This window comes from Microcaecilia unicolor, unplaced genomic scaffold (genome assembly GCF_901765095.1).
Source record: "Microcaecilia unicolor unplaced genomic scaffold, aMicUni1.1, whole genome shotgun sequence".
NCBI lineage: Eukaryota > Metazoa > Chordata > Amphibia > Gymnophiona > Siphonopidae > Microcaecilia > Microcaecilia unicolor.
Genome location: NW_021963224.1, coordinates 7,180 through 20,413, shown reverse-complemented (window position 1 = coordinate 20,413; position 13,234 = coordinate 7,180).

Below are 13,234 nucleotides of genomic sequence, written 5' to 3'. Positions count from 1 at the left end.
GTGGAGGAGTGGCCTAGTGGTTAGGGTGGTGGACTTTGGTCCTGAGGAACTGAGTTCGATTCCCGGCCCAGGCAGCTCCTTGTGACTTTGGGCAAGTCACTTAACCCTCCATTGCCTGCCGCATTGAGCCTGCCATGAGTGGGGAAAAAGTGCAGGGTACAAATTAAAAAAAAAAAAAAAGTGGCAAACTCTTAACATATATATATATAAAAAACCTCACACATTTTAAAATAATCAGTTAGTGAGAAAAGATACAATGGCATCAGATGTTCATAAGAAAAAGGCTATGAGATCTCTTATAGCCCCAGCTATTTCAGATCAAAGCTTTATGGTTTGTCATCAGTCACTTGCCAAGGTATCTGAATTACATTAATTCTATACTTTATTACAAATGTTACAAAAATAAATAAATGAAACAAAATGAAGCAACATCTTAATTGTGTAGTATGCACTCCATACTAGCAAATGAAAGAAAACACCCGACTCCCCCAATCTTAAAACAATGGCGTTTCAGTCAAAGACCTGCGTCCGAGGTTATAAAAGGTAGTCGCGTATACCTAAAACATAGTAGAAAGAAACACAAAAATTACTAGTATCTTCAAGGGAGACAGAGAGGTACATAGAGGAAGCCTACAGGGACATTGTAGAGAAGTCCTCCTCCAGCCTGACAGCCTCTGTGTTGCCTTGGAGGAGAGAGGTCTTCTAAAAGGAGAGCATCACCCTGGTGAAGCTGGAAGTAATCTAGTAGCCAGGACCGATGCAATATTCTCTCGCACCAAGGATGTGTCTCCAGGAGCTCCTGCCCAGGAAGGAAGGGTTAGAATGACTTTTTTAGGTGGTGATTCAATTATTAGGCATGTAGATACCTGTGGCTGGTGACATGAGGATCGCCTGGTCGCTTGCCTGTCTGCCTGGTGCGAAGGTGGCGGACCTCACGCATTACCTAGATAGGATTTTAGATAGTGCTGGTGATGAGCTGGCTGTTTTGGTACATGTGGGTACCAATGACATAGGAAAATGTGGAAGAGAGGTTCTGGAAGCCAAATTTAGGCCCTTAGGTAGAAAGCTCAAATCAAGAACCTCTAGGGTAGCATTTTCAGAAGTGCTCCCCCGTTTCACAGCAGGGCCCAAGAGACAGGCAGAGCTCCAGAGTCTCAATGCATGGATGAGGTGATGGTGCAGGGAGGAGGGTATTTGGTTTGGAAGGAAGTGGACAACATTCTGGGGAAGGGGGAGCCTGTTCTGAAATGATGGGCTCCACCTTAACCAGGGTGGGACCAGGCTGCTGGCATCAGCATTTAAAAAGGAGAAGAGGCAGCTTTTTAACTAGAAACTGGGGGAAGGCAGAGAGTTGTTCAGAAGCGCTTGATTCGGAACAAGGTATCTTTCAAAGATATCACCAAAACAGGGAAGATTCTACACTACATTTCTTTGAAGAGGGTGTGGAAAAAAACTGATTAAAAGATAGAAAACAGAGTAGGGTTAAATGGTCAGTATTCTCAGTGAAGAATGGTAGATAGCAAGGTTCTGCAGAGGTCTGTGCTGGGTCCGCTGCTTTTTAACATATTTATAAATGATCTAGAGATGGGAGTAACTATTGAGGTAATTAAATTTGCTGACAACACAGTTATTCAGAGTTGTTAAATTGCAAGAGGATTGTGAAAAATTACAAGAGGACCTTATGAGACTGGGCATCCAAATGGAAGATGCTGTTTAATGTGAGCAAGTGCAGAGTCATGCATGTGGGAAAGAGGAACCTGAACTATAGTTACGTAGTACAAGGTTTCACATTAGGAGTCACGACCAAGAATGGGATCGCGGCTTCATTGTATATGTTGAGACCTTCTGCTCAGTGTGCTGCAGTGGCTAAGAAAGCAAATAGAGTGTTAGGTATTGTTAGGAAAGGAATGGAAACAAAAGTGAGGATGTTATAATGCCTTTGTGTCAGTCCATGGTGCGACCACACCTCAAATATTGTGTTCAATTCTGGTCAACGCATCTCAAAAAATATATAGTGGAATTAGAGAAACAGAGAAGGACGACAAAAATGATAAAGGGGATGGGACAACTTCCAATGAGGAAAGGTTGAAGCATCTAGGGCTCTTCAGCTTGGAGAAAAGATGGCTGAGGGGAGATATGAAAGAGGTCTATAAAATAACGAGTGAAGTGGAACGGGTAGATGTGAAGCGTGTTTACTCTTTCCAAAAAATACAAGGACTAGGGGGGCATGCAATGAAGCTACAAAGCAGTAAATTTAATATGAATCGAAGAAAGTATTTCTTCACTCAACGTGTAATTAAACTCTGGAATTCGTTGCCTGAGAATGTGTAAAAGCGGTTCGCTTAGCGAGGTTTAAAAAAGGTCTAGATGGCTTCCTAAAGGAAAAGTCCATAGACCATTATTAAATTGACTTGAGGAAAATCCACTGCTATTTCTGGGATAAGCAGCATAAAGTGTATTGAACTTTGTGAGATCTTGCCAGGTATTTGTGACCTGGATTGGCCACTGTTGGAAACAGGATGCTGGGCTTGATGGACCTTTGATCTGTCCCAGTATGGCAATACATATGTACTAACAGTATCTGACAACATATCCTGCTCTCCTTCTCACCCTATGTCCATTCTTTCACTGTCGCCATCTCACACAGGTGATCGGAGCTACTCACAGTGGAGGTAGTAATGATCCCCATTGTTAGACCCTGTGATGAGGTGGAGGTGTACTACAACAGGGCACACTGCCAAAGCAATGCCACTATCAAATTCACCTTTGGACAGCTCAAAACATGATTCAGGTGCCTAGATAATCATAGTAACATTGTAGATGACGGCAGATGAAGCCCTGTTCAGTCATCCAGTCTGATGTAGATAAACTCCATAGCTTAATGTATGATGTGATACTATATATGCATACTTGATCTTGATTTGTACTTGCCATTCTCCGAGGACAAGCAGGCTGCTTGTTCTCACTGATGGGTTGATGTCCGACGGCAGCCCCAGGACCGGAATTCTACCTAGCAACAAAGTTTGCTAGAGCCCTCATGCACACGAGTGAGCGCACCGCGCATGTGCGACCATCTTCCCGCCTGTTGCACAGGTCTCTTTTTTTCCACGGTCAGGGTGGCTGTTTTTCGGTCACTGCGCCTCAGGAGAGAGCCCTTGCGGTTTTTTTGGCGTCTTTTTCTTAGTTTCGCGGGTTCGCTCGCTTGTTTTCTTGTTTAAAAAAAAAAAGTAAAGTTCATCTTAGCCGCCATTCTCTTACTTTGCAGTAGTTTTTTTGTTTTCGTTCGTGTGCGGTTTTGTTTTTTCCCCTTCTTTTTGGCGCCATCGCGTCTTTTGATTTTGCCACTGCAATTTTTCCGTCGATGTCATCGAAGATCGCCAGCGGCTTCAAGAAGTGCACTCGGTGCAGCCGGGCCATCTCAGTCACTGATCCACACGATTCATGTATTCAGTGTCTTGGGGCGAGTCACCGCCCCGACGCTTGTACTTTGTGTCGCGGCCATTAAGAAGCAGACACAAGTGTCGGAGATTAGCTCAGTGGGAGTGCCTGTTCCATGCTTCGCCCGGTCCTTCGGCGTCGACATCAGCAGTGGTTCCGAGATCGGCGGCGACGGTGTCGATGTCGGCACCGGAGGAGTGCATCGACATCCGGAGCGCAGGTAATGGTTGTCCAGAGACCATCTCACGCTGGTAGCAGTGTGCCATTGAGTGGGTCTCCACCTGCCTCGAGGACCCCTGCACTGCAGGCACATTGGGACCGACCTTCTTCAGACCCGACCCTGAGGAGACATTTGGATTCAACGTCTTCCTCGTCGGTACCGGGGAGTACCGAGACCGTGCTTCGAGCCAAGGCGAAGAAGCATCGGCATCGGTCGCCCTCCCGCCACGGTACCGAGAGCTCCGGGACGCCGAAGGATTCGGCACCCGTGAAGAGTCGATGCCGGGAGGGACCGCTCACCCTCCATTCAAGAGGTGTCGATGCGCACTTCTCCGGACAGCCCGATACCGCCTCCGCTCAGCAGATTCGGGCTTAGACTCCTGTACCAACTCTCCAGCCTTTCTCCGCAGCCACTCTTGACGAGCGCCTCAAAGCCATTCTTCCAGGGATCCTGGAAAGGCTGCTGTGATCGTCTGCTCCAGTACGGCGGTGCTTGCGCCTGCGGTACCGTCGATAGATGCGGCGGCTGGCTCTCCGTGGTGAGACCTCGGCGTCGGTGCCGCTTGCGGTGCCAGCGTCGGCTGCCACCCAAGTGGCTTCCCCGTCGACGTCGGTGGAGGGAGCATCATCGCCGTCGGCACGGGAGTCTACTTCTTGACACCGTCTTCGAGGACATCGTTCCTCGGCATCGCGACGGGCCCGGCTTCAGACTGCGGTCAGAGAGATCTTGTCTGATACAGAGGGAGAGGCCACGTGGGAGGCAGAGGAGGACCCAAGATATTTCTCGGATGTGGAGTCTTGTGGTCTTCCTTCTGATCTTACACCTTCACCAGAGAGAAAGCTTTCTCCTCCAGAGAGTTTGTCTTTCTCGTCTTTGTCCGGGAAATGTCTATGGCCATTCCCTTCCCAGTGGTCACTGAGGATGAGCCCAGGGCTGAGATGTTCGAGGTCCTGGACTATCCTTCACCACCTAAGGAGTCATCCACTGTTCCCCTACATAATGTCATTAAGCAGACATTGATGGCGAACTGGATGAAACCATTAACTAATCCCACCATCCCTAAGAAAGTTGAGTCCCAGTACCGGATTCACGGGGACCCGGAGTTGATGAAGACCCAGTTGCCTCATGACTCTGGAGTTGTGGATTCCGCTCTCAAGAGAGCCAAGAGTTCTAGGGATTATGCCTTGGCGCCCCCCGCGGCGGGAGTCTAGAACTCTGGACTCTTTTGGGAGGAAGGCCTATCATTCCTCTATGCTCATGGCCAAGATCCAATCCTACCAGCTCTACACGAGCATCCATATGCGGAATAATGTGAAGCAACTGATGTACTTGGTTAATCAGCTCCCTTCGGAGCAGGCCAAGCCTTTTCAGGAAGTGGTCAGGCAGCTGAAGGCATCTAGGGCCACTGCTCAAGGTATAGTGATGCGCAGACTCTCATGGCTGCATGCCTCTGACCTGGAGAATCGTGTCCAGCAGTGGATTGCAGACGCTCCTTTGCCAGGGGGATAACATTTTGGTGAGAAGGTCGAACAGGTGGTAGAACAGCTCCATCAGCGGGACACCGCATTCGACTCTCCCACCGGACGCCTTCAGCATCTACCTCTTCAGGTAGACGTTTTTTATGGGGTTGGAGGAATGCTCCCTACGCTTACAATAAGCACAGGTGCAATCCTCCTTCCCGCCAGCCTGCTCAGGCTAAGCCCCAGCGCGCTCGTTCACGTCAACAGCGTGTGCCTCAACAGGCCCCTGCAGCTCCCCAGAATAAACAAGGGACGGGCTTTTGACTGGCTCCAGGCGAGCATAGCCGACATAAAAGTGTCTGTGCCGGACGAGCTACCGGTCGGAGGGAGGTTAAAATTTTTTCACCAAAGGTGGCCTCTTGTAACCTCCGATCAGTGGGTTCTCCAAATAGTCCGGCTAGGATACTCCCTCAATTTGATGTCCAAACCTCCAAATTGCCCACTGGGAGCTCAGTCCTTCAGCTTCCAGCACAGGCAGGTACTTGCAGAGGAACTCTCTGCCCCTTCTCAGCGTCAATGCGGTCAAGCCCTTTCCACCAGGGCAAGAAGGGCTGGGATTCTATTCCAGGTACTTCCTTGTGCAAAAGAATACGGGGATGCGTCCCATCCTAGACCTAAGGGCCCTGAACAAATATCTAATTCGAGAAAAGTTCAGGATGCTTTCCCTGGGCGCCCTTCTTCCCATGATTCAGGAAAACGATTGGCTATGCTCGCTGGACTTGAATGATGCTTATACGCACATCCTGATACTGCCAGCTCACAGGCGGTATCTTCGATTCCGTCTGGGGAAACAGCACTTTCAGTATTGTGTACTGTCCTTTGGGCTCTCCTCCGCACCCCGGGTGTTCACCAAATGCTTGGCGGTAGTGGCAGCGTCTCTACGCAAGCTGGGAGTGCATGTCTTCCCTTATCTCGACGATTGGCTGGTGAAGAGCACTTCCGAGGCAGGAGCTCGGCAGTCCATGCAGCTGACTCTCAAACTCCTGGAGCTACTCGGGTTTGTTATCAATTATCCAAAGTCCCATCTTCTTCTTGTCCAACAACTAGAATTCATAGGAGCTCTGCTGGATTCCAAGACGGCTCACGCCTACCTCCCCGAAGCAAGGGCAGACAATCTTCTGTCCCTCGTTTCTTGGGTCAGAGCGTCTCAGCAGATCATAGCTCGGCAGATGTTGAGATTGTTGGGCCATATGGCCTCCACAGTTCATGTGACTCCCATGGCCCGCCTGCACATGAGATCAGCTCAATGGACCCTAGCTTCCCAGTGGTATCAGGCTGCAGGGGATCTAGAGGATGCAATCCAGCTGTCCACAGAGTTCTCAATTCCCTCTATTGGTGGACAATTCGATCCAATTTGACCGTGGGACGTCCCTTTCAAATTCCTCAGCCTCAAAAGGTGCTGACGACGGATACGTCTCTTCTGGGGTGGGGAGCTCGTCGATGGGCTCCACACTCAAGGAGTTTGGTCCCTCCAGGAAACCGGTCTTCAGATCAACCTCCTGGAGTTGAGAGCGGTCTGGAACGCGCTAAAGGCTTTCAGAGATCGGCTGTCCTATCAAATCATTCAAATTCAGACAGACAATCAGGTTGCCATGTACTACATCAACAAGCAGGGGGGCACCGGATCTCGCCCCCTGTGTCAGGACCGTTCAGATGTGGTTTTGGGCTCGCCAGCACGGCATGTTTCTCCAAGCCACCTATCTGGCGGGCGTAAACAACAGTCTGGCCGACAGGTTGAGCAGGATAATGCAACCTCACGAGTGGTCGCTCAGCTCAGGCGTGGTACGCAAGATCTTCCGAGCATGGGGCACCCCCTCGGTGGATCTTTTTGCCACTCAGACCAATGGGTCCCTCAGTTCTGTTCCAGACTTCAGGTCCACGGCAGGCTAGCATAGGATGCCTTTCTCCTACATTGGGGAAGGGCCTCCTGTATGCATATCCTCCCATACCTTTGGTGTGGAAGACTTTGCTGAAACTTAAGCCGGATCATGGAACCATGATTCTAATCGCTCCCTTCTGGCCGCATCAGATTTGGTTCCCGCTTCTTCTGGAGTTGTCCTACAAAGAACCGTGGAGATTGGAGTGTTTTCCAACCCTCATTACTCAGAACGAGGGGGCGCTTCTGCATCCCAACCTCCGGTCCCTGGCTCTCATGGCCTGGATGTTGAGAGCGTAGACTTTGCCTCCTTGGGTCTGTCGGACAGTGTCTCCCTAATCTTGCTTGCTTCCAGGAAAGATTCCACTAAAAAGAGTTACTCCTTTAAACGGAGGAAGTTTGCCGTCTGGTGTGACAGCAAGACCTTAGACCCTCGCTCTTGTTCTACACAGACTGTGCTTGAATACCTTCTGCTCTTGTCTGAGTCTGGTCTTAAGACCAACTCCGTAAGAGTTCACTTTAGTGCGATTAGTGCTTATCATCACCGTGTAGAAGGTAAGCCTATCTCTGGACAGCCTTTAGTTGTTCGCTTCATGAGAAGTTTGCTTTTGTCAAAACCCCCTGTCAAACCTCCACCAGTGTCATGGGATCTCAATGTCGTCCTCACCCGGCTGAGGAAACCTCCTTTTGAGCCAGTGAATTCCTGCCATCTGAAGTACTTGACCTGGAAGGTCATTTTCTTGGTGGCTGTTACTTCAGCTCGTAGAGTCAGTGAGCTCCAAGCCTTGGTAGCCCATGCTCCATATACTAAATTTCATCATAACAGAGTAGTCCTCCGCACTCACCCTAAGTTCTTGTCCAAGGTGGTGTCGGAGTTCCATCTGAACCAGTCAATTGTCTTGCCAACATTCGTTCCCCGTCCTCATACCCGCCCTGCTGAACGTCAGTTGCATACATTGGACTGCAAAAGAGCATTGGCCTTCTATCTGGAGCAGACAAGCCCATTCAGACAGTCCGCCCAAACGTTTGTTTCTTTTGATCCCAACAGAAGGGGAGTGGCTGTCGGGAAACGCACCATTCCAAATTGGCTAGCAGATTGCATATCCTTCACTTACGCCCAAGCTGGGCTGCCTCTTGAGGGTCATGTCACGGCCCATAGTGTTCGAGCCATGGCAGCATCAGTGGCCCACTTGAAGTCAGCCACTATAGAAGAGATTTGCAAGGCTGCGACGTGATCATCTGTCCACACATTCACATCTCATTACTGCCTTCAGCAAGATACCCAACGCGACAGTCAGTTTGGGCAGTCGGTGCTGCAGAATCTGTTTGGGGTCTAGAATCCAACTCCACCAGCCCTAGGCCCATTTTTGTTCTGTTCCAGGCTGCACTCTCAGTTAGTTGTTATTTTTCAGGTCAATCTCTGTTATGTCCTCGCCATTGCGAGGCCCAATTGACCCTGTTTGTTGTTTTGAGTGAGCCTGGGGGCTAGGGATACCCCATCAGTGAGAACAAGCAGCCTGCTTGTTCTCGGAGAAAGCGAAAGATACATACCTGTAGCAGGTATTCTCTGAGAACAGCAGGCTGATTGTTCTCACAAACCCGTTCACCTCCCCTTTGGAGTTGTTTCTTCCTTGTCTTGCTTTGTAAGTTGACTGAGGGGCACGTTTGTGCGACGGGCGGGAAGATGGCCGTGCATGCGTGGTGCGCTCATTCGTGCGCACGAGGGCTCTAGCAAACTTTGTTGCTAGGTAGAATTCCGGTCCTGGGTCTGCCGTCGGACTTCAACCCATCAGTGAGAACAATCAGCCTGCTGTCCTTGGAGAATACCTGCTACAGGTATGTTTCTTTCACTTTTTCAGGGCACATACAATAGAAGTCTGCCCAGCACTAGCCTTATTCTCCAACTCATGAAGCTGTCATCGAAGCACATCTGAATCTCTCAAGCCATGATCGGAGTAGAGGTCTGCCCGGCACTGGCCTATCTGTCCAGCCAAGAATAGGGCACAGACCATAGAACTCTGCCTGGCACTGGCCTTGTTCTCCAACTACTGAAGCTGAATCTATCCAGCCATGCTCATGGCATAGACCTTAGAAGTCTGATCGACTGTTACGATTGTGGTTGTGACCCCTCTCAAACTTACCTTATTTCTGGTGGTCAGCTTCTTAGCAGGCTTCTGTCTGTCCTTCCTGAGTTAGCTCTGCCTCTGTTTCTGTGTGCTGCCTGCTTCCAGCATGGCTCTAATTACTCCACTATACTGCACCTGTGTGTGTTGCCTGAGTTAGCTCTGTCTCTGTGTGCCGGCTGCTTCCAGCATGGCTCTAATTACTCCACTATACTGCACCTGTGTGTGTTAAGCCTCTCTGTGCTTCAGTATGCTTTCTGCCTGTGCCCAGTAGTTGTGACATCATCAGTCAGGGCCTTGATAAGGAAGTAGTGTTCTTCCATTCAGGGCCTTTGCAAACGCAAAAGGTCCAGGTTAGTGTTGGTGCAGTTAGCACTTCTGCCTTGTCTTGCTTGCCTTGAATCCTATCCTGATTCCAGTCCTGTTGGCTCTCTTTCCCTCCTGTCTGAGAACCCTGTATTCCTGGTGCAGTTAGCACTTCTGCCTTGCTCTTGTCTGGGTACCTGGTGGCACTTCTGAATCCTGTCTGCTTTTGGCTTCCTTTCCCTCCTGTCTGAGTACCCTGAACCCCTGTCTGCCTTGCTTTTGTCTAGGTGCCTGTGGGCACTTCTGTACCCCTGTCTGCCTTGCTTTTGTCTAGGTGCCTGTGGGCACTTCTGAATCCTGATTCCTGGTGTTCCAGCCTGCTAGTTCCAGTACCGTTTTCCCTACAAGTCCTGCCGGCTGCCTGTACCCAGGGGCTCAACCCCTGGGGAACGGCGGCTAAGTGTAGGTGAAGCCTGGTTCTAGTTCAGTGTGTTCCAGTTCAGTGCGAACCAGTCCGGTGCGTTCCAGTTCAGTGCGTACCAGTCCGGTGCGTTCTAGCCCAGTGTTGGTTGGTGGGTTTTGCCTGCTGCTGCCTCTCCTCGTCAGCAGCCCAAGGGCTCACGATTACTCCAGAGTCCGTGTCTACGTGTTTTGAACCTGAGAACCTAACATCGACACTGGCTTTGCTCCTCATTTACTGGTGTTTGCCATCTAATCACCACTACACTTCTCAATTACTGGTGCCATTTAATCACCTCTAAGCTTGTTTGGTTCCATGCCTTCCGTACAGAATCCCTTTGTGTTTATTTCATGCATTTTTGAATTGTTACTGTTTTCATCTCCACTACCTCCCGCAGTAGAGCATTCCAGGCATCTACCACTCTTTCTGTGAAAAATTACTTCCCGACATTATTCCTGAGTCAGCACCCCTGCAATCTAAATTAATATCCTCTAGTTCTACCACCTTCTTGTCTCTGGAAAACGTTTGTATATTAATACCTTTCAAATATTTGAATGCCAGTATCACATCACCCCTGACTCTCCTTTCCTCCAGAGTGTACATCTTCAGGTCATCAAGTCTTTTCTCATACATCTTGTGGCACAATCCCCTTACCAGTTTTGTTGCTTTTCTCTGAACTGCTTCAAGTTTTTTTACGTCATTAACAAGATACGGCCTCCAAAACTGAACACAATACTCCAAGTGAGGCCTTACCAATGACTTGTACTGGGAGCATCACTACCTCCCTTTTTCTGCTGGTTATACCCTTCTCTATGTAGCATAGCATCCTTCTGGCTGCGACCTTCATCTTTTTGCATTGTTTCATCACCTTGAGATCCTCAAACACCACCACCCCAAGATCCCTCTCCTGTGCTTTGCTTATCAATCTTTCTCCTATCTTGTACATCTTCTTTGGATTGCTGCACCACAAATGCACCACTCTGCACTTCTTTGCATTAAGTTTTAACTGCCAAACCTTTGACCAGTGTTCTAATTTTTGAAGATCTCTTCTCATGGATTCTACCACTCCGGGGTATCCACTCTATTGGCTATCTTTGTGTCATCCACAAAAGGGCAAATTTTTCCTTCTAACCCTTCAGCAATGTTTCTTGCAAATGTATATTAAACAGAATCGGCTCCAGTACCAACCCCTGAGGCACTCCACTACTCACCTTCCTTTCTTCCAAATGAATTCCATTTACCACCACTCTCTGTCACATGTCGGTCAACCAGTTTCCAATCCAGTTTATCACTTTGATTCCTAAGTTCAGCCCTCTCAGCTTATTCAAGAGTCTTCTGTGAGGAACCATATCAAGGGTTTTGCTTAAATCCAAGTAGATTACATCTAGTGCATGTCCTTCATCCAGTTCTTTGGCCACCCAGCCAAACAAATCAATCAGATTCATTTGGCAGGATTTTCCTTTGGTAAAGCCATGTTGCTTCAGATCCTGCAACCCATTGGCTTCTAGAAAGTTAACTATATTTTCCTTCAGTAGTGACTCCACTGTTTTTCCTACCCCTGATGTGAGGTTTACCAGCCTGTAATTTCCCACTTCTTTCCTGTCCCTACTTTTGTGAAGAGGGACTACTTCTGCGCGTTTCCAACCCCATGGAACCTCGCCTGTCTCTAAACATCTATTACATCGTTCCACCAGGATTTCTTTGAGCTTCCTCAGTATCCTGGGATGTATCCCATCTGACTCCATAGCCGGAATGGAGCTGCTGTACAAACCTGAAAAGGTCTGCCAGATATTCATGACCTGCTGTATCCTGCACAATCTGGTACTAAAACACGAGAATACTACTCTCTGAGGGACTGGAGCCACAGAATGAGAACACAGGAGGAGAAACAGGCATCACCAGCACTGGAACATCTGCATCCACACCAGCAGGGCATTGCAATAAGGAATGAACTCTTATGCTGCTCATTTCTGTGAAGCTATATTTACCACATTTATCATAACAGAACAAATGAAGCATTTATACAATGTGTCACCCACATCAACCAAACAGTGCCCATTCCACACATCAGGTTTCAGGTTTATTAAAACTTTGATATAGCACCCTAGAGACAACTTTCAGAGTGGTTTACAGTCATTAAAAACAGATTAAAAGAAAGTCTGCTAAAGAATAAAGCAAGTAAGAAAGAAGGATAGAGAGGAACACCATTGTATATAGTACAGTAATTGAGGGAGAGTAAGAAATATGCCAGAGAATGTAGTAAAAGCAGCTTAGCGGGGTTTAAAAAAAGTTTGGCTAGCTTCCTAAAAGGAAAGTCCATAAGCCATTATTAAAATGGACTTGGGGGGAAATCCACTGCTTATTTCTAGGATAAGCAGCATAAAATGTACTGTTTTGGGATCTTGTGGGCACTTGTGACCTGGATTGTCCACTGTTAGAAACAGGATACTGGGCTTGATGGAGCTTTGGTTTGTCCCAGTATGGCAATACTTATGTACTTTAAAGCCTACATAATCAACCTTAGCCATGTCTCATTGGTGTAAGTATTAAGGAGCCTGCATGCTGCTCTGAAGGACCAGAGTACAACATCTGAGGCTGGCAAGTAATGTTTTTAATCACATTTTTGGGGGTGGGGTGGGAGGAGGTCAGTGACTACTGGGGGAGTAAGGGGAGGTCATCCATGATTCCTTCCAGTGGTCATCTGGTCATTTAGGGCACCTTTATTGTGTTTTATAAAAACAGGTCTAGCTCAAAATGTCTTAGTTTTAGTTCTGGACAGTTTTGTTTTGTCCCATTATGGCTAAAAAAATGTCCATGTCTTTAAAACACCCACGTTCTGCCCTTAACATGCCCCTGATGTGCCCCCTTGAAATTTGGATGCACTGTAGATGAACAGCATAGAAAAACATCTTTAAAATAGGTTTTGAAAATACCAGTTTGAAGATTTTTGTAAGAAAAACATCCAAATACTGCTTTATGCCACTGGGGAGCTGAATGCAATTCCCACTGCAGCTCCTTGTGACTCTGGACAAGTTACAACCCTCTATTGCCCAGGTACAAATAAGTACATTCAACTGCACTCAAAGTGGTTTACATAGTATATAAGTACTTGTATATACTATGTAAACCACTTTGAATGTAGTTGCAAAAACCACAGAAAAGTGGTGTATCATGATTATTTATATATTTGTTACATTTGTACCCCACATTTTCCCACCTATTTGCAGGCTCAATGTTCCATTTCCCTTTCCCTTTTTAGACGTTTTTCGCCTTCAAAATGAGCCCCATAAT